Consider the following 27,920-nt stretch of genomic DNA (forward strand, 5'->3'; position numbering starts at 1 on the left):
GTTATGCATGTGTTAAATGACTAAGATGCATGGAAAGAATATGGATATGTGAAAAATATGAATATGTAGAATACAACTTGTTTTCATCGAATTGAATTTTTTTCAAAGCATTGTCTTGTGCATGATTTATTGAGTTAGAGTCTCATCACATTTCATACGTCAACTCCCCTACCGAAGACAATAATCAAGTACACATAAAATTTACCTAAAATCAATCAGTAACTCTTTATTGAGCAAACAAACATTAGTGCAGGCTAGGATCTTGGGCTAAGCAGTGTGAGTAAACTGCCCAAGGTCGAAAACCAAACTAGTGCTATTAAAAGAGATAAAAATTCCTTCTGCACTCATACTACTAGGACCACTCCAGTAAAAGCGGAGCAAAATACGAGACAACATTAGACTATAAGTGAAGGTAGCACGCCTTCTCTTACAACTCTTTTGGGTATTCTGTGTATTGGGGATCCCTTCAGGGATTTTGGAACTGAGTCGGGGACTTAGGTATCCTGCCCACACAGTGTGCTGTCTACGACTATGTCCCTCCCAGTGGTGTCTGTGATCTGAGGCATCTTTAGTGGCCAAAACTTTAGGGACTTACACAAGGTGACTGGGACGGGCTGTCTTGGTACCTATCACGGATGGATCTACTATGTTTTCAATTTTTGGGAGGGTGCTCGTCTTCACGAGAGTACTTGGCCCCTCAATATGAGGTTCGGGTGAAGCTCTAGAGTAACCGTAACTATACATCTAGCCATCCTTCTTTTTTATTCATTGAGATACTAGATTTCATCTCTGGTGATCAGTGCTTATCAGATAGGGAAATTTCCATCTATTTTCTGATTGATCCATTTAGTGTATTTTTTATATTTTTAGGCACCCATGTGTTATCATTTTGAGACTTTAACAAATATCACGATAAAATTTATTGATAAAAATTAACGATCATCGTGGCTATATCTGGCCCTTGTTGTCACTCTAGATGATTGCTAGGACTTCCTCCACTCATTGTGGAAGATCTGTCGAGTTCCACTGAACCGGATTCCCCATCTTCGGGGGATACGTCTCCTAGACCTCACAGGGGATATGTTTGGACAACCGATGATTCAAGTTTTGCAGAGGATTTCTTTACTGAAGGATTCCTTCCTCCCTTTAACCCTCCGCTCACGAATCCGTTGGAACCTATCTTGGCTCTCGTAGTACTTGTACTTCCTGCTTCTATAGTTGGAACATTTCCATTGATCCCGTCGATGACTAACAGGTTATGGAACTTTGTGGACGCTTTCGATCCTCCACCACTTCCCCAATCGCCAGTCACCACAACATTGTCGATGGTGAATCCCACTATCCCTTTTGTCCCAGGTACAACCACTCACATGACACCCTCTACGAGTGGAACCCAGCAAATGCCAGGTTCCACCCCTTTAGTGTTAAACTGCATACCTTCGACAAGTGCCACATACAACACTCCCTATCACGCTCAATGTGGCACTATGGGCGTGGTTCTCGTCTACCAACAATATGGTTGCCACCATTGTATAGTTCAAACCCCTAGGTTCATATACCTAGGGAGGTTCCCAATATGCACATGCTGGTAGGGAACGTAACATTTCCCGCTCCATTCTCAGGCATGCATGGTCAATCACTAATTGACATGAGCATTCCTTATGTCAATCAAGAACAAATGGTTAGTTCTGTGTCGGGCGAGAATCCTCAAGGAGGTCCCAACCAATCCATGGGGGCACCCTACTCACAAATTCAAATGAGTCAAGGGAGCACCGCTTATCCTGGGGGCAATTCTATACCTCAGTGTCAAAATCCTCATGGAAATCCACTCTACAACACCATACCTCAAGGCAACTGCTACACCATGCAACCCATGTATAATATTGGGAGTGAAACGATGGGAGGACTGCATGGCTCCTCAAGTCATATGTCATCACCATGGTATAAGTCGGGGGCACCAAACTCTCTACCTTTCTTGGAAACATTGGATATACCCGACTTATACAAAATGACAAATGACCCCTTCTATCATAACTTACAATGGTCGCCAATCCCACATAAGATACCAACAGACATTCCTAAGTTCGATGGCAAGCAAGGGGAGGATCCGGGCACCCATATCACCACCTACCATATTTGGTGTGTTTCAAACTCTATGGTGGATGATAATGTCCAGTTACATCTTTTTCCCTGCACCCTCACTGGCAATGCAACTAAATGGTATTTTGATTTACCACGCGCGTCAGTAAATACCTTCGACACTTTAGCGATGGAATTCCTAAAGCACTTCCAACTACCCGTCCGCTATGAGACTGGGACAAAGCTCCTAACTTCATTTCATCAGGATACCACCACCCACATCTCCGATCATATACATGAATGGAGATGTAGGTAGAGGTTAGTCAAAGCTCCCCTTCCAGACTTTCTCTTAATGGATTGGTTTTGCAAGTCTTTACTCTCGCAAATCGCTAGATATGTCACTCTAGGTGGTGCGGTCACAGAAGACCAATCCATACGTCGTGCCTAGTACTTAGATTTGATATATTCACAGTCTAGCACTCTTTACGACATAATCCCTAATGCCCCTCATAACTCCAATGTTTCCGCTCCTCAGTACCCTAGAGCGCATGTCGACGGGATTTTCGGCACAACCTCTGGGGCTGCTATGCAACAACTCAGTGGTCACATTGCGCAGCTAGTAGTGGACCCATCTACCAAATCGACTGCTCTTCCTACTAGTGCGATAAACTCTATGCAGTCTACAAGAAAATCCCAGTGGTAAGAAAAATAAGAATAAGAAAAAGACCGCTCCTTCTGAAGAATAGTCAACAAAGCAGCCAAACCCAAAACAGAAGGTCGTTGTGCCTACTAACGAGGGAAAGGATAAACCCGCAACATTTCCTTGCAAAATATGTGCTAAAGACCACATGACCTATTGATGTCTGCGTCTTCAGGAATGCACAGAATACATTGCTTGAAAGGATACTGGCTAGACCCCCATTGTCCTCAAAAATCCTTTCCTCACTCAACAGCAGCAAAAACTTATTGCAAACCAACCACAACCCTCATAAGGGGGCAATGATGGTTCGCAACATCCTTTAGCTGGTGAAGGATCTTCTACCGTTTTCACCTTTGAAATGGTAGATCTACAAACAAGAGCCAAATCTTATGGATCTCTTGTCGCTCATGCCGCGGAACCTTCCTCAAGTCGAAACCCACCGCTACCCAATGATTTTCATATCCAAAGGCTGGTTGCTAACCTTGTAATTTGACCCCCCAAAGGGGAACTTCGATGCACAATGCACAATACATCTACACGTGCTGCCCAAAACTACAACATTGTAGAAGACTTGGCGCAAGCACCATGGGCTATGTTGGTGCTCGAATTATTACAAACATGTCCAGCACAAAGGAAAGCTTTGCTTTCAGCTATTGGTGGTATCGACCCACAGGATTCCATGCTTGTATTTTTCAACATGGAAAAGTGTAAACCTCCCCTTTCTCACCATCTTGCATTTCAAGTGAAATTTCTTTCGAAAGGTAAAGGTATACATAGAACTGCCATTGACGAAGGTGCTTCTACCTACATCATTTCAGCTTCATGTTGGCTCACCCTCGGTTCTCCAACCCTATCCCCACCATCGAATTCCCTTCAAGCTTTCGACGACCACACTTTCTTCCCAAAAGGTTACCTAGCTAGCTATCCCATCACCTTGAGTGGGAAAACGGTAATGATAGATATTGAAGTCGTGGATCATGAACTCGATTATAATCTACTTTTGGGCTACACTTGGACTTATGCCATGAAGGCCGTTGTGTCTTCAGTCTTCTGTATCATACTCTTTCCCTTGGATGGAAAGATAGTCATAGTGGAACAGTTGCCCTTTTGCACCCCAGATTACTCTCCATTACCTAGCAGTTGTGTACCCTTAGTGGGTGGTGTACCTGACTCTTATGTCAGTATCGGTACTAGTCTTTTGAAGGCTTCTTCCCTCATGGATTGTTTCCCTCTTTAGCCGCCGAAGGTTTCACAGATGGTCAATATGCTTTCATCTATTCCTCATGAATAGACCGATCCATGGATCCTACCGGCTCCTTCAGACATTGACGCATACGGAGAAAAAATGTTGTTGTCACTAGCTGAATTGGCCTACCGAGCCATTTAATTTGCATTTGAATCTCTAGTCACTTTGATTTCGGCCAATGGTACCACTGCCCCTCCCATAACTGCTCCTTCTTTCAATCCACTTAATCAAGTCCTACCTAAGGATGAAGCTATTAAAGAGATCATGAGATTAGAAGAGCGACCTTGGGAGGATTCGCACCATCATGTTTCGATATCTGATTCAGACATGATGCCTCTTCAAATCCTGTCACCTAACGCACCAGAAATAGTTTCCTCACCATATAAGGCTATCCACACTTTGGACTCGAAAGGAAACAGGGGCAATATTTCAAAAATATTGCTCATCGATATTTCTATCATGACTGGCATCATGGAAAACATACAAATTGGAGCCAATAGCAATCCTGAGGAAATTGTGAGCTTCACTTTCCCTTTTAAGGACTTCCATGATGTTTTCCCTTGGTCTTATGAGGAAATGCATGGCATAGAACCTTCTATTGCTAAGCATGAGATCAAGGAAGATCGAGCATTCTTTTTTTGGTATTTTTCTTGCTTGTTAATCCAAAAAATCCTTGAGTTTCCTTCTTCAGGCTCATTAAACTACCATGAAGAAGATCGAGCATTCTTTTTATGGTATTTTTCTTGCTCATTAATCTGAAAAACCTCGAGTCTCCTTCTTTGGGCTCGTTAAACTGCTACAAACACAAATATAGCACTTTTTGGGATATTTTATTGCTCTTTAAAAATTAGAAACATCTTCGAGTTTGTCATCGTTGGTCTCGTTAAATATATATGACAATGGTATGAGCAACTATTTTTCGCTCTTTTTCTAGCTCATTAAACTGAAAAAGACCATTAGAGCATTCTTTTTAGGCACTATTTTCTCGCTCATTAAAATGAAAAAATTCCGAGTTTTTTCTTTAGACTCGTTAAACATTTATAAAGATGACCCGATCATTCTTTTAGGTACATTTCTCGCTCGTTAAAAAAATACGGCAGCAACAAGAGCACTTTCTTTTTTGGGACCTGTCGTGCGGAATGAGTCGATCTTGCAGACAAGATGGACCTTCCTAGAATCTAAAGAAGACCTAATGACAAGCAGACCAACCAGACACTATCTTTCTCTAAATATGCTTTAATTAACAATAGCAAACAAAGGTTTTTAGGGCCTACCTTTGGTCCAACGCAAGCTTGTGGATGCCTTCGTTCCTTTGATCCAAATGAGCTCCTTTCCGCAAATCTGCAAACACAAACAAGGCAAACACATTAAATAGCACCTGAAAAACCAATTGCATAAAACATATTTAACATGAAAGTCAAGGAGTCCATGAAACAAATAACATAAGATACTTGTTGAGAAAAATGAGTTTGATTGTATTAATTCAAAAGAAGAAGAACCTTACAACCTTTGCCTTGACGCTGTACAAGCTCCTCCCAGGGTCCAACAAGATGTCTCCTCTACTTTGACAAGTTTCGGTCACTCTCCAATGGAACCAAGAGGTATGTGATCTCTCCTCTCAAGCTCAACCAAAGAGTCTCAATTTCACCAGCATTTACCCTCAAAATGTTCAGCTTCTAACCTCTCTAGTCCTCACCCCAATGCCTGTATTTATAGTGTAATGGAGGGAAGTTACTAGGTCCTCCTTCAAAGGGATAAATCCCTCGTTCAAAGGGATAGCTCCTTTAGTCAATGGATTAGATCCTTCTCTTTTGGGATGCATGAACCACCTCAGAGCGAACAATCCACATCGAAATTACTTCTAGAAAGCTCTAGAATTAACCCAAAGTGAGTTTTTTAAGATAAAAATTGCACCTTTTGACTTTCACAGGGGTCCGCACCTGCACCGTTAGGAACAGAGCGGGTAGGTACGCAGCTTTTGTACACAGAAGGTGCGGGACCGCAGGTAACCATGGGAGAAAGTGCGGAACCAGAGTTACATTGAATTTTAATGTCTTTCTCCCACTTCCAAAGCTTGATTTGAAGAGCTGAGGTCTTAGACTTGCTTAGGAGGACAGTACAAGTGATGATAGACCCATACTAACCGCAAATAATCATGGTGACGATATTTTTGTGTAACAGATTTCCCCCTAAAGTGTGAAGTCTGTAGTAGATGAGGATTTCATTTATCATATAGGAAGAGTGAAGTACTTTATCATTTCGAGGATTATCTTGTGGAGAGCCCGGTCGGAACCTGTAAAAACATTCAATACAAGATATATATGAGATCATATCATCGCTGAGGTAGGCATTCCCATACTCAAATCAAAACTAACTAGAAAACCTATCTATTGTCTGATACAGGAATGATCTTGTAAAACATCATAAGTATAGACTCGTGTGAACACAGTATGGATGCAACCATCTTTTTATGAATAGTCCACAACATAATGAATACTAAATTCCTCGCAGCCTGGATGGTGGAAACTAGATCCAGGGTCTTCATTTCTATATCCCGAAATAGTACGATTCTATCCATGCGAATAAATGTGTTGATGTCGAACATGGTAGAAACCACTTGATTACCAGTCAATGATGTAAACTGTTAACAAGTGTGAGAGAAACCACCAGTGATGTCAATGGCTCTCAAAGTACCCAGTACAATCCATGAGATGCGAGTAGATGTGTTGATGTCGAACATGTCACGGAATCCTTCGATCGAAAGTCAATGATGTAAACTGTCGTCAAAGGCGAGAAACCTGCCATTGAGGCATGCATATTTCAAGGTACTGATGATTCCTAGATCATCTTTCTAGATAATGTGCTGATGTCGATAGAAAGCGATCCGTCGTAGGCAAGCCCACAACACAAAATCATAGATCAAGTTGAAGAAATTTAGTTGCAAGGACTGACTCTGGGATGGTCAAGATGGATGACAGATATTTTGCAGATGAATGGCTTATTGGCAGTGACCTCTTGAACACATAACGACACAACAGATGGCTTGGTGACAATTGACCCAAAGTTAATACCCAGAAACCGGCTGAAGACTTTCAATGTGGTTTGATCAACTGTTAGGCAAAGGATTTCCCAACCCAGGTGAATAAAAGTGTCGTGTTCAAGAGTGGTTACAAAGTATGACAAACACACTCATTTTCCTCTCTTTTCCCCCACCATTTCTGGCAAGTACCTCTTTATTTTTTACAAGCTTTTGGAGGATAACATTTGCTTGATTATAAGCTCATCCTTTGGATGAGTCCAACTTAGTTTAGATTCGAACCCTAAGAAGGAGTGGTTCGTTCCTGTTTGTAATCGAACAGGTCCTTTACTGTGAAATTTTAACAAGTCCAGTATAGGAGAAACTCGGTGTTTTTCAATTTTAGAGAGTCTGAAAAAACTTAAGAAGAATCCAGGGTTGACCTTTTTCGTAAATTTGTGTCTCCCAAGCCCGAAAAAGTATAAAATAATACTTGAGAGAATCGCTTGATCTTTTACGACTAAGGAGTACTTTTCGTTATTAGTGTCACTGACCCGAAAAAGTAAAAAAACGATCAACGACACATCGTTTTATAACCAATATCGAATTTGAAACGACAAAAATCCGGAAATCTTTTCATGTTTTTTACGGTCGGAAAAGAGTTGTAAGTGGATCATCTTTTAATTTCATTTTAACGAGTGTAAAAGAAACGCTCGACAATCTTTTCATGTTTTAGGAGTCAGAAAAGGGCTTAAAAGATGACTCTACTTGTTTTTTCGTTGAAAATAATAGATCTCGCCTGAACAACCTGTATTCTGCACAAAGACACAAACATTACTCATACCTATTTGAAATGGATAAAAATGTCGTAAAATACCTTTTCAAAGTGAAACATAAACAAATTTGGAATTCATTTACTCAAAAAACTTATAAAAAGGGGTTTTGACAATTCATTTTTACCGTTCGAGTTTGGGTGAGAAAATAGTGCTTTTGCTTAGAAAACGTCCCGTGAAGATTGTGGAAAATCCAACCGTCGGAATCGAGCGCTGTCTTCTCCAGGTAATCCACATCATCTTACTCTTCATTTTCAACAGTTTAGTTTTTTGATTTAGCCCCTCATTTTGTTTTTTGGGAGGGTTTTTAGGCGCAAAACCCGCGCGCGGGGGTCCACAGGTTTACCATTGCGGACCCACGGACCCCGACTTTTTCTCCATTGGGAAAAAGCTCGGGGTCCGCACCTTTCGTGTAGACAAAGTGCGTACCCACGCACTGTCTAACGTGGAGGGTGCGTACCCCGCCGAAAGGGTTTTGAACCCAAAATTTCTCAAAAATGGACCAACCAAAAGTTTTTCTAGCAATCTAATTAATCTTTATTCTTGATGCAGAGAATATATCATGCTAGATTGGCGCGAACGGGAGCATGAGGACGTGGATACCGCCGCATGGAATCATCAGAATTCACTTGATGCTTTGAGGGCATGCAGACTGTACAAGTTCTGGACCATTCGTGGCATGAGGGCTCAGGTAGATTTCTTACAGTGGCTGGTTGACAGGTGGAGCATTCAGGACCAGTGTTTCTTCATTGGCGGGCACCGGCTTGAAATCGAGCCGGAGGACATTTATTTCTTGATTGGTTTGCCTAAGAGAGGCGAGGACTTGACTCTATACGAGACTAGGCCAGGTGGCCAGTCTTTCGATAGCCTTCCACTAGAGTACTGCAACAACCAGGCTAAAGACAAAGGGATAGACATAAAAACCATATCCCGTCCTGAGCTCATGGTGATTGCGTTTACTGTCACCAGACTTTGCAGAGCTTTCGCATTACATGTTGCCACCGGATCCCAGATGCGTATCGCAGTTGATAGCTTTCAAGGCACCATCTTCAACTGGTGCAATGCTGTGCTGGCCAATGTGAAAGGCCAACTGACCAGGACCAAGAGCGGACGAATAAAGACCTTTGGTTATGGGGCTTTAGTCGTGAGTTTTGGTCTGGAGAGGGTTCCTATGCTGATCCCACAGCATCTTACTGTTGGAGTTGGGCTTCCTCGAGAGCCCAAACTGATGCGATGGGTTGCAGTCATGGCCCGTCACCCAGACGAGAGGACAGAGGTTGCTCGGTTCAAATCTGAGTATTTCCAATGGTTGGAAAACCAGGTTTTTGCCATTCAGGACTTCCCTTACGCTGGGATAGATTTCCGTGGTGACCCAGACATGGCTCTTCCACCAGGAGAGCAGTGGGACGAGTCAGGTAAAGTCCTTTTCAACTTTTCTATTTATTTATTTTTTTAATTTTTTGCATCGCCTCAAAACTGATAGTAAAAAATTAAAATGTAGATGTGGGTCCACAGCGACCAGCCGCTCTCCGGCCTTTCAAGAGAAAACAACCAGTTGCACCCTTTCCAGCCCCACAGGACGAATCAACAGAGGTTTTGGCCGAGTTGGAGGGCCATCTTGAGCGCTTGACAGGGGATATTCCTGAGACCACTATAGACGACATTCCTCATCGACTTCGACGCTATGTGATTGGAGTCCCGGGACCTTTTAGGAGGTTCCTTTGCAAGGTGGCCCGGGCAGTGGTTTCTTATAGAGATCATCACCAGTGATAGGATGATCGCCTTTTGTGGGCACATGTGACATTTTTGTTTTTTGTACTTATCATTTTTGCCAATCATAAGGTGTTTTTCAACCTATGATCGAAGACAATGTATTTTTTGACACACTCCTATATATATATATATATATATCACTCTTACCGGCTTATCTTGTAAATCATGTTATGGAATGATTTTAAATTCACATGTATGATTATTGCAAATGTCTATTTAACATTCGAGAAGCAATTGCATCTGCTAATGTATTTAAAGACCTTGGAATATGTTGATATTCAATGTAATCAAACTCACGTTCCAAGAGATGCACTCTCAAAAATAATCTTAATAACACTGGATTTCTAATGGCATACACTCTATTAAGCTGTAATACAACAAGTTCAAAGTCTAACCTCACTATCAAACTCCGAATCCCAAATGAAATAGATTCAGACAATAATTCAATCACTGCACTGTACTCTGCAATGTTGTTTGTTGTTTGACCGAGGCTTACCCCATGCATAGAAACTAACTCGTCAGAGGGTGAATAGATAACCCAAGCTGCGGAAGAGATGTTCTGTGTACTACGACAAGCACCATCCGCAAATCCAATGTATGTTTGGAGAGGCATCGACATCTGCAATATCAAGAGTAAAACCAAGATAAGCAGGAGTAACGACGAAAAACACTCTCTAAGCTAAGCACACTTTTCAACTAAAACACAATTGCTAGAAAGAAAAACTAATCTAACTAAAAATATCCATACCCATTCTTTTAAGCATAATACCTCTTCAAGTAAAGACCATTTCTGGGTTTACCTAAAGAGTCCCCGTCAAAGTCTACCAACTCATAGGCCCCTTTTGCTAGCTTTCGCTTGACAATATAGGGCCCATGCCACATAGGAACGAATTTTCCAGCACCTAATTTATCATTAGCTTGATCATACAATAACACTAGGTCTCATTCCGCAAAAATTTCGAGGGGTCACATTCCGATCATACTGAGCTTTCATACGTTTTGCATGAGTCTCGATCGCCAATGCAGCATCACGTCGATTCTCATATAATTGAGTTAAGTATAACAAACGCTTTTCCTCTTTGGAAGTAGCTGGAAGTAACTCGATGGCCATTTGCAGTGACGGGATTTCGCACTCAATGGGTAACATGGCTTCCAAACCATAAACTAGTTGGAAAGGAGTGAATCCTGTTGATGTTTTTACTGAAGTTCGGTATGCCCAAAGCGCTAAAAATAGCATGTTGTGCCAATTCGACCGATGAATCCCAATGATTCGTCGGATCATGATAAATAAAACTTTGTTGATGGACTCAACCAGACCATTTGCTTGTGGATAATAAGGAGTTGAACTATCGTGACGTAAACCAAGCTGGCCTGTAAGTTCGGTCATCATAACGTTTCGAAAATGATGCCCATGATCAGTGATTATTGTTTGTGGGACACCAAACCTAGCAATTATATGATTGAACACAAAAATTGCAGCTGTCTTGCCGTCTGCCTCGAATGTAGGCATCACCTCGGCCCACTTAGTAAAATAATCTACCACAAGGATGATATACGCATGCCCCCCGGCCGAGTGAGGGTTACATGTAATAAAATCGATACCCCATTTGGCAAAAGGACCAATGGCAATTATAGGGTGGAGAGGAGCGGGTGGAGCGCGCATCTTACGATAAAAAATCTGGTAGTTGTGGCATTTTCGGACCGCCGTAATACAATCATTAAATAAAGACAGCCAGAAGTAGCCAGCGCACAATATCTTTTGGGTTGTGGCATACCCAGACATATGACCGCCACATGCTCCAGAGTGACAGTCATTTAGAAACCTTTCAGCTTCTTCGTGAGTTAAGCAACATCAAAAAATAGAATTCGCCCCACGGCGATAAAGAGCATCTCCAATAATTTTGAATTGTTGGGACTGGAAGCGAATTTTCCGACGTTCCGACTTTGAAATTTCTGACCGAAAGGATTGGGTCTGGAGATAGACGATGATATCCCCATACCACGGATCTAAAGTGCTGATTAGAAACAAAGATTCGTCTGCAATGGGCTCCTCTGCCACAGTTTCCGTGTCAGCACGCAGGAAGTCACACATTAACTCTGCAAAAACTAAATATTTCTTAGACTTGGATTTCTCAAACTCCAAGTTGAACTCCTGCAGGATAACGATCCATTTAGAGTACTTGCTCCCTAGCAATTGTTTGGTCAAAATGTACATCATAGGGTTGCAATCCGAAATGACTATAGTTTTGCGTAGTAAAATGTAGTGACGAAAACGTTGGACAGCTTGAACAGCTGCCAATGCCAATTTCTCCACATGTGAGTATTTTAGCTCAGTTGGATTTAACGTGCGACTAAGGTAATATATCACATGTTCCATTCCGAATTCATCTTCCTGAACTAAGACCATTCCAATGGTGGAATGGGAGGCGGCGAGATACAAAAAGTAATCCTGGTTGTAGTTGGGAGGATGCAACAATGGTGCATGAGTCAATGCGTGTTTGAGTGCATCAAAAGATTTCTGAGCTATCTCATCCCAAGAAAATTGAGTATTTTGTTTTAACAACCATGTAAAACCCTTTGTAACCTCGGCATAGTTAGGAATGAATTGTCGTAAAAAGTTTGCTTTCCCCTACAAACTTTGGAGTTTGCGAAGACTCGAAGGAGGAGGCAAATTGATAATAGCTTCGACCTTCGAGGGATCAACACGAATGCCGGCTTTCGAAACTACAAAGCCCAGCAATCGACCCGTTTCTATACAGAAGACACATTTGTGTGGTTTCAACCGAATACGATAATGCCTACACCTCATAAAAATTGCACGTAAGTGGACGAGGTGGTCAGCTCGATGTAATGAATGAGCAGGCAAATCATCGAGATACAGTTGCACAATGTGTTTGATGTCATGAAACGCATAAGACATCACCCTTTGAAAAGTTGCTCTGGCATTCTTGAGCCCAAAAGGTAATTTGCAATAAGAAAATGTCCCCAATGGACAAATGAAAGCCGTTTTTGGTTGATCGGTAGGTAGAATTTTGATTTGATTGTATCCGGAAAAACTGTCCATAAAGGAAAATATTTCGCTGCCGGCACAATCATCAATGATTTGATCGATATACGAATTTGGGTAGTTGTCCTTTGGACAAGCTCGATTAATGTCCCTATAGTCGATGCATATTCTTATTGTTCCCTGTTTTTTGTTAACCGGAACAATATTCGATACCCAATCCGTTAATGGGATCGGATAAATGAAACCTGCTTTCAACAGTTTTTCAACTTCTGCTTTAATTGCAGTAGCTTTTCGTGGGTGAATCTCACGTAAACGTTGCTGGACGGGTTTAGCATCCGGGTAAGTCTTGATCTCATGAACAACAATCGCGGGATCAATTCCTGGCATTTCCTCATAGGACCAGGCAAACACGTCGTGGAATTCTTGAAATAGGGCCTTATATAATTGGATTTCGTCATCTGTACATGAGGCACCTATATGAATGTTCTCAACAATTCCGGGCTTAACTGAAATTGCAATGGGAATAGTTCGAGAGATGTTTCCCAAATTTAACTCTAAATCGGGATGTTTCATTGGATTCTGAGGTTCCTTGACATATTCAGTCGTAAAGATTGATGAGAAATCATTTTCAAAATGATCATCCTCAGGTAAAAACGAAGATCTGTGATGGAGATCTTCCCATGGTAAATCATCTACACATAGGATTTCACGAATTTGCTCATCAGAGTGAACAAGTTCAGAAAACGTAGTTAAATCTGAGGTTGATGTGAAAAGTGATTCCTCATGGACCACATTCATTAAGTCATTTTCGGTTGAACACAGGTCGGCAAAAGACTGCACGACTTCATAGGCAATTTCATATGGACTCAAAGGAATAGAATTACCAAATGAGTCTATTTCAGATTCAGAAGGAACGATCCAAGGATCGTCATAAAAAATAGTGTCTGATGTAATCATATGAATGGTTGCAAATGAAGATGATGCGTTTATTGGAGGAAAAGGAAAATTTCCAAGTAAACCGGCATCTTTAACTAATCCTACTCCAACATCCTTATATGGGATAGTCGTTTTACCGACATGCTGAATAGTCTTCGAAGAGGCTGGGTCGGATGAGAAGTAAGCCAGCTGGTCTATCGTAACGATCTTTCCGTTATTTGGAAACTTTATGACTCTAAAGACCGATGAAACGACCGCTGTCATAGCGTAAGACCAACTTCGACCCAAGAGAAGGTTGTAGTCTAGCGGGGCATCAACCACCTCCACATCTAGACTAACGGTTTTTCCTTCAACCCCTATAGGAAAATCCTGTAGAATGCCAAAAAGGATGAAACCCACGGCCATCAAAGGCCTTAAGAATTGTCGGGAATTTATTTAGTGAAGGAGAACCAAGCGATCTCCAACACTGTATCGACATAATACACGTTGAGGCTGCCTCATCAATTACAGTCCGATGAATAGGCCTATTTTTGACTATCACTGGGATCTGGAAAGCCATTTCATGAGGCAACCGCGGTGTACTATTTTCTAGATCAAAGATTATTAGGTTCGGGTCCTGAACATCAACAACTCCTATAGCCGACAAAAGTAATTTACGCTGTGCTGGGCATGATTGCAGCACTTCCAAAGCCGACATTGTTGAGGGTGAAACAGCTAAATCCTCAACAATGTTATTATTCTAAGCCACTCTCGCATGTGGATTGAAAGCTGACTTTCGAAGTATACCCTTGGCGGGCGGTTTGATTACTAATTCTGGATTAGGTTTCTCGCTCTGTAGTGGATCGGAACCGGGAGCTGAGGTTGATGGATTAGAATGAGAAGATTCTGCTTCTTTGCCATCAACAGGACTTTTACTACCATAATCTTGCGATCGAGTCACAATCCTTACATGGGACATCATCAATATGGGTTCTTCATTGGCACTCGAGGAAGAACCTATCATCTTGCTATCTTGATTTGGAAATGGATCCTTCAAAACAGCAGGAGTTTGGGAACCTTTGACGATCTTCGCAACCTCTGCTCGATGAGGGTAGTCTCTTGTAAAATGTTCTTCGTCACAAATGAGACATGGATAACGAGGTTTGCGCTTTTCATCATTGGATTCAGCCTTTTTAGATTTCTCTTTTGAACTTTTGTCCGTTTTATTCTTCTTCTTTCCTTTCTTCTTTCCACCGGATTTTGATTTAGTCGTAGATGATTCTACAACGTGAATATCGGTGGAAACCTCTACAGAAGAATCTCCTGTCGGGGAATCAGGCAAGGTTATGATAAGAGAAGAATTCTTGGAAGACTTCTTCTTACTTTTAGTGTTAATTGTACCAATCATACCGTCAGCGGCATGAGATCCCGAAGGAGCTGCGGTGATTTGATTTGACTTGGGAAGATCGGGGATCTTTTCATGTAACGTACCTGACTGAGTATAGACCAAGTCAAGGTACTATGCTTGAGCAATCACTTGCTCGTTAGTAACAACTCCGGCTTTAGCAACATCTTCAGTGATCCTTGGCAACAAAGATTTTACAAACCACTCAGCCAAGATTTGATCAGGAATAAATACCTTCACTAAACGTCGTCGACGTCTCCACTCATGAATATGATCTGAAATGTACGTGGATGTCGATTGTTTTAGCGAAGTTAATAATTCCGTGCCATTGTCATATCAGACTGGCAACTGGAAATGAGTTAAAAACGAGGTAGCTAACTGGCTAAAATTATAAAAAGTGCCTCGTGGTAACTCAATGTACCACTTGGCCGCGAGACCAATTAGAGTGCGCTGGAAAAGTCTAAGATGGATCGAATCATCTGTGATGGAGTTAGACGCACACCAGAGGTGGTAAGTCATCACATGGTTCGATGGGTCCTCTCCAGATTTACCTTCGAACTTGGGAATGTCACTAGGCAACTTGTTCGGCATTGGTGGCCAAAACGCAAGATAATTAATTGGATTGTTCGTTAGGCGCGATAAGTCTGGTAAGTCCAAAGTTGCGATAAACGGTAGCTGCCAATTAGGATCCCTAAAACTCTGGGTCATGAGACCAGCCCCAGGAGGAGGATATCTAGGATAACTAGGAATAGGAATCGCGTTCGGGATATTGTATCCTCCTGGAAAACCAGGATTAACCGGATTGTACTGGGGTTGTTGTGGTTGTTGATAAGTGTACCCAGGATACGGTTGACACTAATAAACTGGCTGCTGGACAGCAGGACTGAATTGGTACTGTCCCTGGTACGGTTGATAAGTGAATTGTGGTTGACTTGTGACAACCATACTTAAACCAGGTTGTCCTACAGGCATCTGAACCGTAGTTTGAATCGTGGATCCAGATGGTGGTAAAGATGTCTGAGGAGTAGATACGGGAACAGTAGAAACCGGAGCTGTCGATACTCCAGAAGTAGGTGGGGTAGATTGAACAGATGTTGCAGCAGTCGTTTGAGATGGAGTACGAGGTGCAGTAGGCCCAGACTGAGAAACTACCGAAGGTACAGAAGTTTGAATACTAGACTGGACTGGTTGCTGGGGTGAACCAGAAACTAAGGGTTGTCCAGTTTGAGATGACAATTGTACATTTGGCTGCAACACCTATTGAGTTTGCAATGGATCCCACACTATGTTCATTCCGGGGTCCTGACCCATAACAAGTTGAGAATATTGAGGACCATAACCGGGTTGAGGGTAGGTTTGATAATTGAAAGGTACATTTCCCATCCCTTGAACATAAGATTGACCTTGGGGTGGTTGGAAACCTTGGTTCGAGTACTGACCTTGGGGTAGATACCCCTGAGGCATGTACTGATACTGAGGTTGACCTTGAGGTATAAATTGATATTGGGGTTGACCTTGGGGTACATATTGAGTCTGGGGTTGACCTTGAGGAATGTATTGTACCGTAGGCATGTACTGTCCTTGAGGTTGCCCCCCAGATGCAAATTGTGTACCTTAAGGTTGCCCCCCAGGCATTAATTGAGGTTTCCCCCCAGGCAGTAACTGGCCACCTTGAGGTTTAGAATTGGGAATAGAACTTGACATCATAAGAATTTCTTCTACGCTCAACGGCTTTGCACCATTGCTTCCAGTGAATAACCCTTGTTCAATGGGTTGAGGAGATGCTCCCGAAAAAGTACCAGAAAGTGACTGATACCCAGAGGGAACAGAAGGACTGCCGTACAAAAAAGATTCAGGCGATTGAGTAAACATGGACGACTGACCTGACATATTTACGGGAGTATAAAAACCCCTAGGTTGATAAGGAGAACGAGGTGGTGAATAACTTAACACTGGGTTTTCCAAATAATTAGTTAAAGAAAGATACCAAGTAGTACTTCTAGGTGGACTGTAAAAAATTGATTCACGCTCCCTTAGATCAATAATAGGTTGACTTTCAGGGATAGGGATGCCTATTTCTTCTTCCGGAGCAAGTTCTTCAATAGCTATCAAACCAGAAGGAAGATTTTCGGTGATTACTCTTTCTACCCTAGGTGAATTAGGAGCACTAGAAGTTGGAGAGACAAACCCCGATGTTGGAGTAACAGGTTCAGATATCTCAGGTTCTTCGCCTATATCACTAGTAGATGAAAAGCTACCAGCAAGTTCGGAAACCGAAATAGCTTCAGGATTATAACCTGTTTCTAGAGTTTCGTAATCAGGATGAACAACCAACGAAGACTCTCCTTCTTCAGGTGACCCAACTTTACTGCCACTAGGAGTTACGAGGACTTTCAAGCCTTCAAGATGGCTCGGGACTTCTTCAGGAGGTTGGCCCCGAAGTCTACGGGACTTCCTCAGTAAATCGGCCACGGCTACAAACTCAAGAGACTGGCCCCGAAGTCTACGGGACTGTCTCGGTAATTCAGCCACAGTTAAAAATTTTTAACTACTTCACACGCAAACTGATCCAGGTGGATGTTGGTGGCCACCCACCAACCCATTTGGACCCCCACAACTGTCTCTTTCAGTCTTTTCAGTTTCCTTAATTGTAGCACATTTTACTATTTTTAGCAGTTTTTCGGGTCCTGAACTTCCGGAGCCGTTTTGAGGCCCTAAACGACGTTTTTTTGGGATTCTGGGGCAACATGGGTCCATGGACCCATGTTGCCTCCCAAAGTGGTAGTACTCGGATAGATCTTTCTAACGAGCTATCGTACGCGTCAAACGGAGATCGTATGCCAAAGTTACGACCCCGGGAAATTGATGTACCAATTTACCCAAACGGGGCCCACAATTTGGTGTTTCATCTTCTAGGGTTAGGTTTCGGGATGTGAAGGGTTTTCCATTGTTTCTCAACAATAAATAGGCCTTCGAGCCTCATTGTAATACAGTTCGGAACAGTTCAGAGGCATGTAGCCGCACATCTCTTCTCAGAGATAAGCTACCATCGCCCTAGCTGGTTTATTTCCATTTCTGGTTGTAAGCATATTTCAGTATTTTCCATTAATGAAATGAAGCATTATTTCCGCTGCATCTATGTGTTTATGGTTATTACATCTCTGTATTTATGGTTATCTCTGTAATCTATTGCGTTCCTGTTTAAATCCGGATCAATGGTATCAGAGCGGTCTGCTTTTTCTCTGTTTTTCTTTGCATGTCCCCAACGAGGTCGGAATATAAGGAGTTAGGGCTTGAACTGGTCGAACCTTTGCAAGACCAGCCTCGCAAATCCCGATGGCCTCCCATGGCGGATGAGAAGAAAGACGAGGGGGCAGGAGATCCTATCAAAATCTTGCTCGAAGAAGCGCTCGAGCGGCAAAGGAACGCGATGATGGATAGCTTTGCGCAGATCCTTCAGCGACTACCCAGAGGCGACGCATCGACTTCCAACAGCGACTCTGGAAATGCCACGCCCTTTAAGGTACAAGTTAATTTTGAAACCCCCATTTTCGAGGGTCAAATAGACGCAGATGCCGTAGAGAAATGGTTAAATCTGCTAGATGGGTATTTCTCTGTTCACGAATTTTCAAGTCGGGAAAAGATTGTTTTCGCTCTTCTCAAAGCAGCCCCCCACGTCAAGGACTGGTGGGAAACCTACTGCGAGCAGAAGGATGAAAGTACAGGCTCACTATTTTCAGCCGCACCCACTTGGAATGACTTTCGGGATGCCATCAAGGAGCAGTACTACCCTGTCGGATCCTATGAGGACAAATACATCAAATGGACCACACTGCGGCAGGGAAGAGACCAAGATGTGCCGGAGTTCACAAACATTTTTCATACCCTTCGCACACAGTTGGGTATCAAAGATTTTGAGCTGCATCTGGTACTCAAATACCGTGGCTGCCTGCACAGATACATCCAGGAAGAGATGGTGTTCTTGAACATCTCCTCACTCGGCACAGCATACCGATACGCTGTCAAAATCGAACAAAAGTTCAAACAGAAGAAGCGAGACTTTGGATCTGCAAATTCGAAGCCCAAAGGACAAAGCCAAGGCGGGGTGACCCAAGACAACCCGTCGAAGCCGCAAGAAAAGAACAACACCACGAAGCCGAAGAAGGACACAGGAAAGTGGTGTGAGTTTCACAAGAGTCCCACTCATAACACAAGTGAGTGTCGGACCAAGCAGTCGCTAGTGGCCGAGTTGAAGGCTTCTGAATCAGATGCATGTTCTGACCCTGAGCCAGAACCCGACAAGGGGAATGGAAAAGGGAAGCAGATCATCGATGCGGATCCCAGCGCCACTGTTGCCACCGCCAAGATCCAGAAAGATGAGCCCGAAAATCCAGAAGAGGGGGAGCGTCTTTTCCACTCACAGATGTGGGTGAAGGGTTCGCCACTGCAATTCATTGTCGACAGTGGCAGCCAAAAGAACCTCATTTCAGCAGAGGTCGTGAAGCAGTTGGACCTACCGACTACACCACACCCACAGCCGTACAGTATCGGGTGGCTTCATGAAGGACGAGATCTCAAAGTTCGCCAGCAGTGCCGCCTTCCCTACAGCATCAAACCATTCACAGACGAGGTATTGTGCGATGTTACACCTCTAGATGTTTGCGATGTATTATTAGGCCAACCATACTTGTGGAGGTGACATGCTGTGTATGAGTCAAGGCCTCGTGCTGTCATTATTTCTTTGAATGATTCATTATACAGGATACCGGAGGTAGCCCCACCTACCACCACATCTTTGATCACTACCAAGAAAGGCAGCAAGCTCATATCACAGACCAGGAAATTCATCTGTCTAGTCCACTCCCAAAGTAAGGGGAAGATTGTTGCTACATCCATGACCCCTGCAAAGGGTTCCTCTATGCAGCAGCAGCAGCAAAGGAATACGGTCACGACAAAACACAGGAACAACTTCTCCTCACCCACATGGGTACCATATAAGTTTCAGGTGGGCAACAAAGTTTGGTTACATCTGCAGAAAGAATGCCTTACAAGAGCCCATCAGAAGCTCCGACCACTCCGACATGGTCCTCACAGCAGTACCAAGGCTATGGGCAACAATGCTTTGAAGCACAACATTCCTCCATTCCTTCACTTGCACCGAGTATTCAATGTGGACCATCGTCGACCGTGCTTTCCACCATTTCTGGACACATCAGAGATTGCAGAGCAGCTCACCAGAGAACCAACTCGGCAGAAGCTTCCTCATCTCAGGGAGGAACTCAACGCAATGGGGACCATTGCTTCCTAAGGGGGGAGGAATGATCCAGGTGGATGTTGGTGGCTACCCACCAACCCATTTGGACCCCCACAACTGTCTCTTTCAATCTTTTCAGTTTCCTTAATTGTAGCACAGTTTACTATTTTTAGCAGTTTTTCGGGTCCTGAACTTCCGGAGCCGTTTTGAGGCCCTAAACAACGTTTTTTTGGGATTCTGGGGCAACATGGGTCCATGGACCCATGTTGCCTCCCAAAGTGGTAGTACTCGGATAGATCTTTCTAACGAGCTATCGTACGCGTCAAACGGAGATCGTATGCCAAAGTTACGACCCCGGGAAATTGATGTACCAATTTACCCAAACGAGGCCCACAATTTGGTGTTTCATCTTCTAGGGTTAGGTTTCGGGATGTGAAGGGTTTTCCATTGTTTCTCAACAATAAATAGGCCTTCGAGCCTCATTGTAATACAGTTCGGAACAGTTCAGAGGCATATAGCCGCACATCTCTTCTCAGAGTTAAGCTACCATCGCCCTAGCTGGTTTATTTCCATTTCTGGTTGTAAGCATATTTCAGTATTTTCCATTAATGAAATGAAGCATTATTTCCGCTGCATCTATGTGTTTATGGTTATTACATCTCTGTATTTATGGTTATCTCTGTAATCTATTGCGTTCCTGTTTAAATCCGGATCACAAACAAAGTAAAATCTCAATGAAAAACACCTAAAGCCTCTAAAGAATCAAACAAATTTGAATCACATGCCTAAAGAATCTAGATATCAAACACACACAAACAGTAACTTTCCGGACCGAAAACACTAGTTGGTGATGAAATCCAACGTCGCAGAATTCAGTACAGAAATGGCGGTTGGAACAATTACCCCGACAACCTGCTTAATGAATAGACTGGACCAAGTTCCTCCACTTTAACCGTCTCGAGTGAAGTGAACCCCCCAGAAAATCCAAGTGAGTCTAGCCGACGTCTGCTCCAGGTATAGTGGGATCTTCCCACCACTGTCACCTTAGGAAGAATCCTAAAGAATATGGTCACTAAGGCTACCAACTGAGACAAATACACCTGGGGGAACAGTCTACGATCCGATACGCATGCAAGGGCAGAGTAGCAAGCTCAATCCCCTTGAAGGCTCCTTGACATAATCCAAGGTTTACCAACAAGTGACCCCAGGCTCCTCGACAATGGTTAATCCGAGGTTTACCGTTTTTAATACGTGAATATCTGGCGTCATTCCCAATGAGGAAGGATTGATTCCCACACTGGTTCGGACATGATCTCGTGCTTCTCCTTTAAGAGGAGCTTTCCCAGAGCATAAATGCAACAATTGGATTTCTTCCTACCACAAGATACAGCTACTTGTTTGTTTTTACTGTCTTGGAGAGTTAATTACTCTCCTACTCCAAGACACTAGCCTAAGCTAAGTTGGTGTATCAGAGCCCTAGAAATAAAATGTTACTAAGTGAATTTTACTTTAAGCGTTAATTTTAGTGGTTGTTGTTTAAGTCAAGAGGTGGTGGAGATGAAACTCGTGGTGTAAAGACTCGACTCGAAATCACTAAAAAGATGCACCTGAGATGATTTAAACAATCTTTTCTCTTCGATGAACTTCTAAACTAAGAAAGAGTTTGAGAATGCAAACACTTTGTAAACACAAATCTTTCTCGATTAAACAAATTAAAAGAAGAGCTTTTCCCTTTCCAAAGCACTCAAAAACGAGACTAGTTATTTCACACAAATTTCCCTTTTCTTTTCGAAGCACTCAATCACTACAAAAACAAACTTTTCCAAAAGAGATTTTTTTTTTTTTTTATATATTTTGTAAATAAAACACTCAAAACTAATGAAAATGACTAACTTTGAGAGCTACAAAATATAAAAAGCTACTTGAAGTCAAAGCCTACTAAAAGTCTTTTTGAGGATGTTTTACTTAGCTAAATGTGAGCTAAGGACTAATTTATGCAGAATCACAATTAGTCAAAAAACAACCAATCTTTCGTTTTCTTTTTGTAAAAATGAAAATTCCAAACTTTCAACTACAAGCTTTTCGAAATTTTGAAATGAGAAAACTCAAAGCGAATTCCTCAACAAGGGGAGATTTCATAAATGGTCAGACTCACAAGAAGACCAGTAGACACCAAGGTAATCTGAGGTCCCTAGGGCTTCTAAGCTCAGAGCCACTACACAACCAAAAACGAAAAACAAACCCAACAAGCAAAATTCCTAGGAATTCCACCTAAAACCCTAATGCTAATGAAATCAAACCAAGGAAAGTTTTTGACAGGGAACAAGCAGGTCTGGGCAATGGCTAAAACCTATAAACAAATTCTAAACTGATAAAAAGAGGAAAATTTAAAATTTTTCAAGTTTTTGACAGGGTACGCAGGCAACCTGTTTACACAGGTGCGTCTACGCTCTGTGCACAAAGGAAAAGTGCGTACAGGTACGCACTGTGCCTAACTCAGAGGGTGCGTACCTCTCCCAAAACTATGAAAAATGAAAACTAACTCAAAATTAACTAAATTCACCCAATCCCACAATCATCAAGTCAAAAACAGAAACAGGAAAAACAGTTTCTCAGGTCAAAGTATAGACAAAGAAAACAATCAAGTCCCCAGCGGAGTCGCCATTTTGTCGCGCGGAATGAGTCGATCTTGCGGACAAGATGGACCTTCCTAGAATCTAAAGAAGACCTAACGACAAGCAGACCAACCAGACACTATCTTTCTCTAAATATGCTTTAATTAACAATAGCAAACAAAGGTTTTTAGGGCCTACCTTTGGTCCAACGCAAGCTTGTGGATGCCCTCGCTCCTTTGATCCAAATGAGCTCCTTTCCGCAAATCTGCAAACACAAACAAGGCAAACACATTAAATAGCACCTGAAAAACCAATTGCATAAAACATATTTAACATGAAAGTCAAGGAGTCCATGAAACAAATAACATAAGATACTTGTTGAGAAAAATGAGTTTGAATGTATTAATTCAAAAGAAGAAGAACCTTACAACCTTTGCCTCGACGCTGTACAAGCTCCTCCCAGGGTCCAACAAGATGTCTCCCCTACTTTGACAAGTTTCACTCACTCTCCAATGGAACCAAGAGGTATGTGATCTCTCCTCTCAAGCTCAACCAAAGAGTCTCAATTTCACCAGCATTTACCCTCAAAATGTTCAGCTTCTAACCTCTCTAGTCCTCACCCCAATGCCTATATTTATAGTGCAATGGAGGGAAGTTACTAGGTCCTCCTTCAAAGGGATAAAGCCCTCCTTCAAAGGGATAGCTCCTTTCGTCAAGGGATTAGCTCCTTCTCTTTTGGGATGCATGAACCACCTCAGAGTGAACAATCCACGTCAAAATTCCTTCTATAAAACTCTAGAATTAACCCAAAGTGAGTTTTTTAAGATAAAAATTGCGCCTTTTGACTTTCACAGGGGTCCGCACCTGCACCGTTAGGAACAGAGCGGGTAGGTACGCAGCTTTTGTACACAGAAGGTGCGGGACCGCAGGTAACCATGGGAGAAAGTGCGGAACCAGAGTTACATTGAATTTTAATGTCTTTGTCCCACTTCCAAAGCTTGATTTGAAGAGTTGAGGTCTTAGACTTGCTTAGGAGGACAGTACAAGTGATGATAGACCCATACTGACTGCAAATAATCATGGTGACGATATTTTTGTGTAACAGGACCATTTCTTGCTCTTAAATCGAAAAATCCCTGAGTTTTTCCCGTCTTTCGGGCTCGTTAAATCTACAAAGGAGGAATGAGTAGTTATTTTACCTCTTTTTCCTCGCTCACTAAACTGAAAAAGATACCCTGAGTTTTCTTCATTTGACTCGTTAAAATTTGATGAAGTTATTGAGTTTATCGTCACGTGACTCATTAAAAATCCACGAAGAAAAACGAGTTTAGTCCATCTCCTCGTACTTGTAACAAAATGAGGTCAAGATCTACTGAACATAGGTTTCTCTTTATCCAGATTCAATGGATTAACTTACGGAAAAGTAATTGATCAGGGTAGAATATTAACCTTTTGTCACACCTGGTTAACAACTATGACAAAGGGACCACCATGGAGTTTCTCTTTATGATCTTTTCAAACTCTCTAAAGATGAAAAGACCACTGAGTTGTCTAGTCTAGACTCTTTAAATTACATAGACAATATATAGAGTCACTCTTTTTACTATACTTTTCAGACTCTTAAAACATGAAAAAATCGACGAGTTTTCCTGTTTGGACTCATTAAACTAATCAGATAGGGCAGAGAGTTTCTCTTTTTGTGGTCCTTTTTAGACTCTTTAAATATGAAAAGATCGATGAGTTTACCTATTTGGACTCGCTAAATTAATCAAATAGGGAAAGCAGACAATACAACTGTATTCCGTATTAGAAAGTGTGGTTTGGCAGCAGTCGTTCCCTTGAACATGGCACTCCCTCAAATAAACATTCCTTGTGATAGCCTCTCAATATGAACCCTGCCATCCTATGAGTTTAGCCTATATACCCTGATAATTGCATCTTTGTATCCTAACACTCTTTGGTGTTCATGAGTCTAGTGCTATCTGGTTAAAACCATTGTCATGCCTTCTATTGTTCAAGGGTTAACCTTTTTTTTCCTCCATCAACCCATTAAGCATATCCTTCCATCATGTCCTTCATTATTTAGACCAAAATGCTCAAAATATTCATCAAAAAACAAAATCATTATTGTCCCATTTCGTGTCGATTGATGTAGGACATATTATTTCCTACCTTTCGACAAGTATCTTCCTATCAACTTCAACACTCTATCTAGGAAGACAACCCAGAAACATATTCAGTGCCTTATTACTTACAAACATTAGTGGCAGGTTGCCTCGTGTTTGATTAGGGGTTCTCATTATTGGCTCCTGGTTAAGCAATTCTAATGGGTTTTCAACGACAAAGACATCTTTCACACTCATTAGATTGTATTGTGCATCTTGGATACCATCACCATTATCAGTGGCCTTCCTCGCATCTGTTAACGGTCTCCATTACTGATTGGTAATCAGGTGATTTCATGCATGTTTGACGTCAATGCATATATTCACATGTATCGATCTATGCTGTTCGGTGAAGCGGAAATCAAGACCTTGGGTAGAGGTTTGCATCATTCAGCCTTGTTTCCTCTCCCAAGCTGTGGATATTGTTTTTTGGAGATATCTTATCAGGATGATTCTATTATGACACTAGATCCACATTCTGCTTCTCGATAGCTAGCATTGTCATATCTCTTTGGAGAAAATCACTCTGACATAGCTACTGAGCATGGGAATACCTGACTCAGGACATGATTTTAGCAGTTTATATATATGTGTTGCATCAGGTTTCCCATACCGCCTGAAGTTTCGATCCTCTCTCTCTTTTTGAAGGAAAATTACAGTTAAATTATTTAAGCCATCATCGCAACCTTTGATATCATACTTTAGGGGGCATCTGTTATACAACAAATTGACCTCCTCATCAAATCAGAGGGGAAAGACATGATAATTGAAGTAAAGACCATAATTACAGGCCTTGATTCCACACTAACACTGGCTATACACTAACAACCTGCTTTATAAAGCTTGTTACCAAGCCTAAGGGTGCATTAGTGACCCTAATAACTCAATTTGCTAGTCAGGGGACAACATTAGTGAAACTTGGTGAAGTTCCAAGGGTCAAAGGAATGAATTGAATCATAAATATCTAGATATTTGTTCCTAAAATTACTTAAGAAAAGCAAGGAAACATCCAAAATCGACCTATTTGGAGGATTTCTAATCCAAAAGAAGGAGGCAAATGGGAAAGAGCTGAAAAGCATGGCAACTTCATTGCTTTTTCCCTAGTGAACTCAAGGAGGAACTTGGCAACCCTAACTCCATTGCTACATAAGCAAAGCTAGGGCTATTGTGAAAGGGGTTAGAGCATTTGAAAGGATAACATACTTGACTATTGAGCATTGTCTCAAATCATAAGAAGTGAGCAAGAAGGGAGAGAGAGAGAAGTTGGAGGGGTAAAGGAAGGTTGATACAACAGATGGTTGTAATCACTCTTCCAACATTAATATAGAACTGCAATTGTACTGTCTACTCTGTGGTATTGATACTATCATTCATTCAGTTGTTTGTTCAATACCTATTACCATGAGTAGCTTAGTTATATGCAATTAGATGTTATTTATGTATTCATGTATTAGTTATCAGAGTTGTGTGCTTTGATTATGCTTGTCTCTTCTATGTGCAGGACTTGATCTTGAGCTGGCTCAAGGGATTTCCACCTAGCTGCATTGTCCTCTCCAACAAATCTACATAGAGGCTTGAGGTAATATCCTTCTCCTACTTTGATAGTTAGTTATTTTTTATGAACATGCATGTAACTTTTTGACGGTTGTAGATAATCTTACAGTTTGCCGAAGGTCCCAGGAAGACCTTTGAGGGTATCTTCATTCTCCATACACCATGCATTTTATCCTATAGCACCTCAATTATGAAATCCTACTCCCAAATATTGGTGCATTAAATCCCTCTCAATATCACCCCAAATTTGTTGTACATTATGATCCTCCCAAGGGTAGTCACTTGACCCTTCTTGCTCATACTAACTCACTCATGAGCCTCAGTATTGCAACAAGGATTTTGCAACTCCCAAGGCTACCAACTTAAATTATAAACCCAAGTTTTGTAGAAACTCAGGAGGTGTCATAACTATATGTGAAACATAAAATGTGTCATTCTTTCACTGATTTGATACAACAAAGTGAATATCATGAAATCTAACCTAAACGAATTGCAAAAATGGAAATGCTCGAAATGGAAACCTTAACCTATTGCAAGAAAAAAAAGACAAGGAAAGAAAACCTATTATAATTACGCAAATTAAAGAGCATGAAACAAATCTCAATCATTTCATTTAAAATATTTTAGATCCTTTGGCATAGTTTATTAGAGGTGGTGATCAAGAAAACCATTATTCTACTATCTAGTTCATAAATTTGTCTATTAACCCAAATTGTTGAGATGTTTTACAGAGGTGCAAAGGGAATTCCGAAGTGGTATTGGTATTCCTAAATCATGGATTTAGATCCTAGGTGATATTATTCAATATAAGGGACAAAAAACAAGCTTTTAGAGGAGATCTAGTCAAGTTTACACGTGCTGCAAGAGTGCTACAGGAGGTGCTACAGTAGGCCTTGTTTTGCTACAAGACGAGATAAATTGCTGAATTCCCAAGTAAATAAAATGAAAATGGAATGGTAATTTTTATTATTATTAATAGGATGTCTTAGGACTCCATTCCAAGTGCAATCACTCCAAACTACCCTTGTTAACACGTGCTAAAAATAGCAGAAAATTACTACTCTAAAACCTAGAAATTCAAGAACTAGAGAGCTAGTTAACCTATCAAATGCCTAACCTAATCATGTGAAAATGATATGGGGTAAATTTTTTATTATTAATTTTCATGTTTTTATGACCCGATACAAGTGGAATAAACTCAAATGAAGCTCATTAACACTTTCTGAAAAGTAGTAGAAAATTGTTTCTATTTTGTTACAAGGGACTTCTAGATATTCTAGATTTGTGAACTAGTAAACCAATCCAAGTATCTCAATGATGAATATGAATTTTCAAAGTTGTTCTAAGGATGCATCATT

The sequence above is a fragment of the Pinus tabuliformis genome, chromosome X (genome assembly GCF_031772625.1).
Source record: "Pinus tabuliformis cultivar Carrire ecotype Pingquan chromosome X, CPIR1, whole genome shotgun sequence".
Taxonomy (NCBI): Eukaryota; Viridiplantae; Streptophyta; class Pinopsida; order Pinales; family Pinaceae; genus Pinus; species Pinus tabuliformis.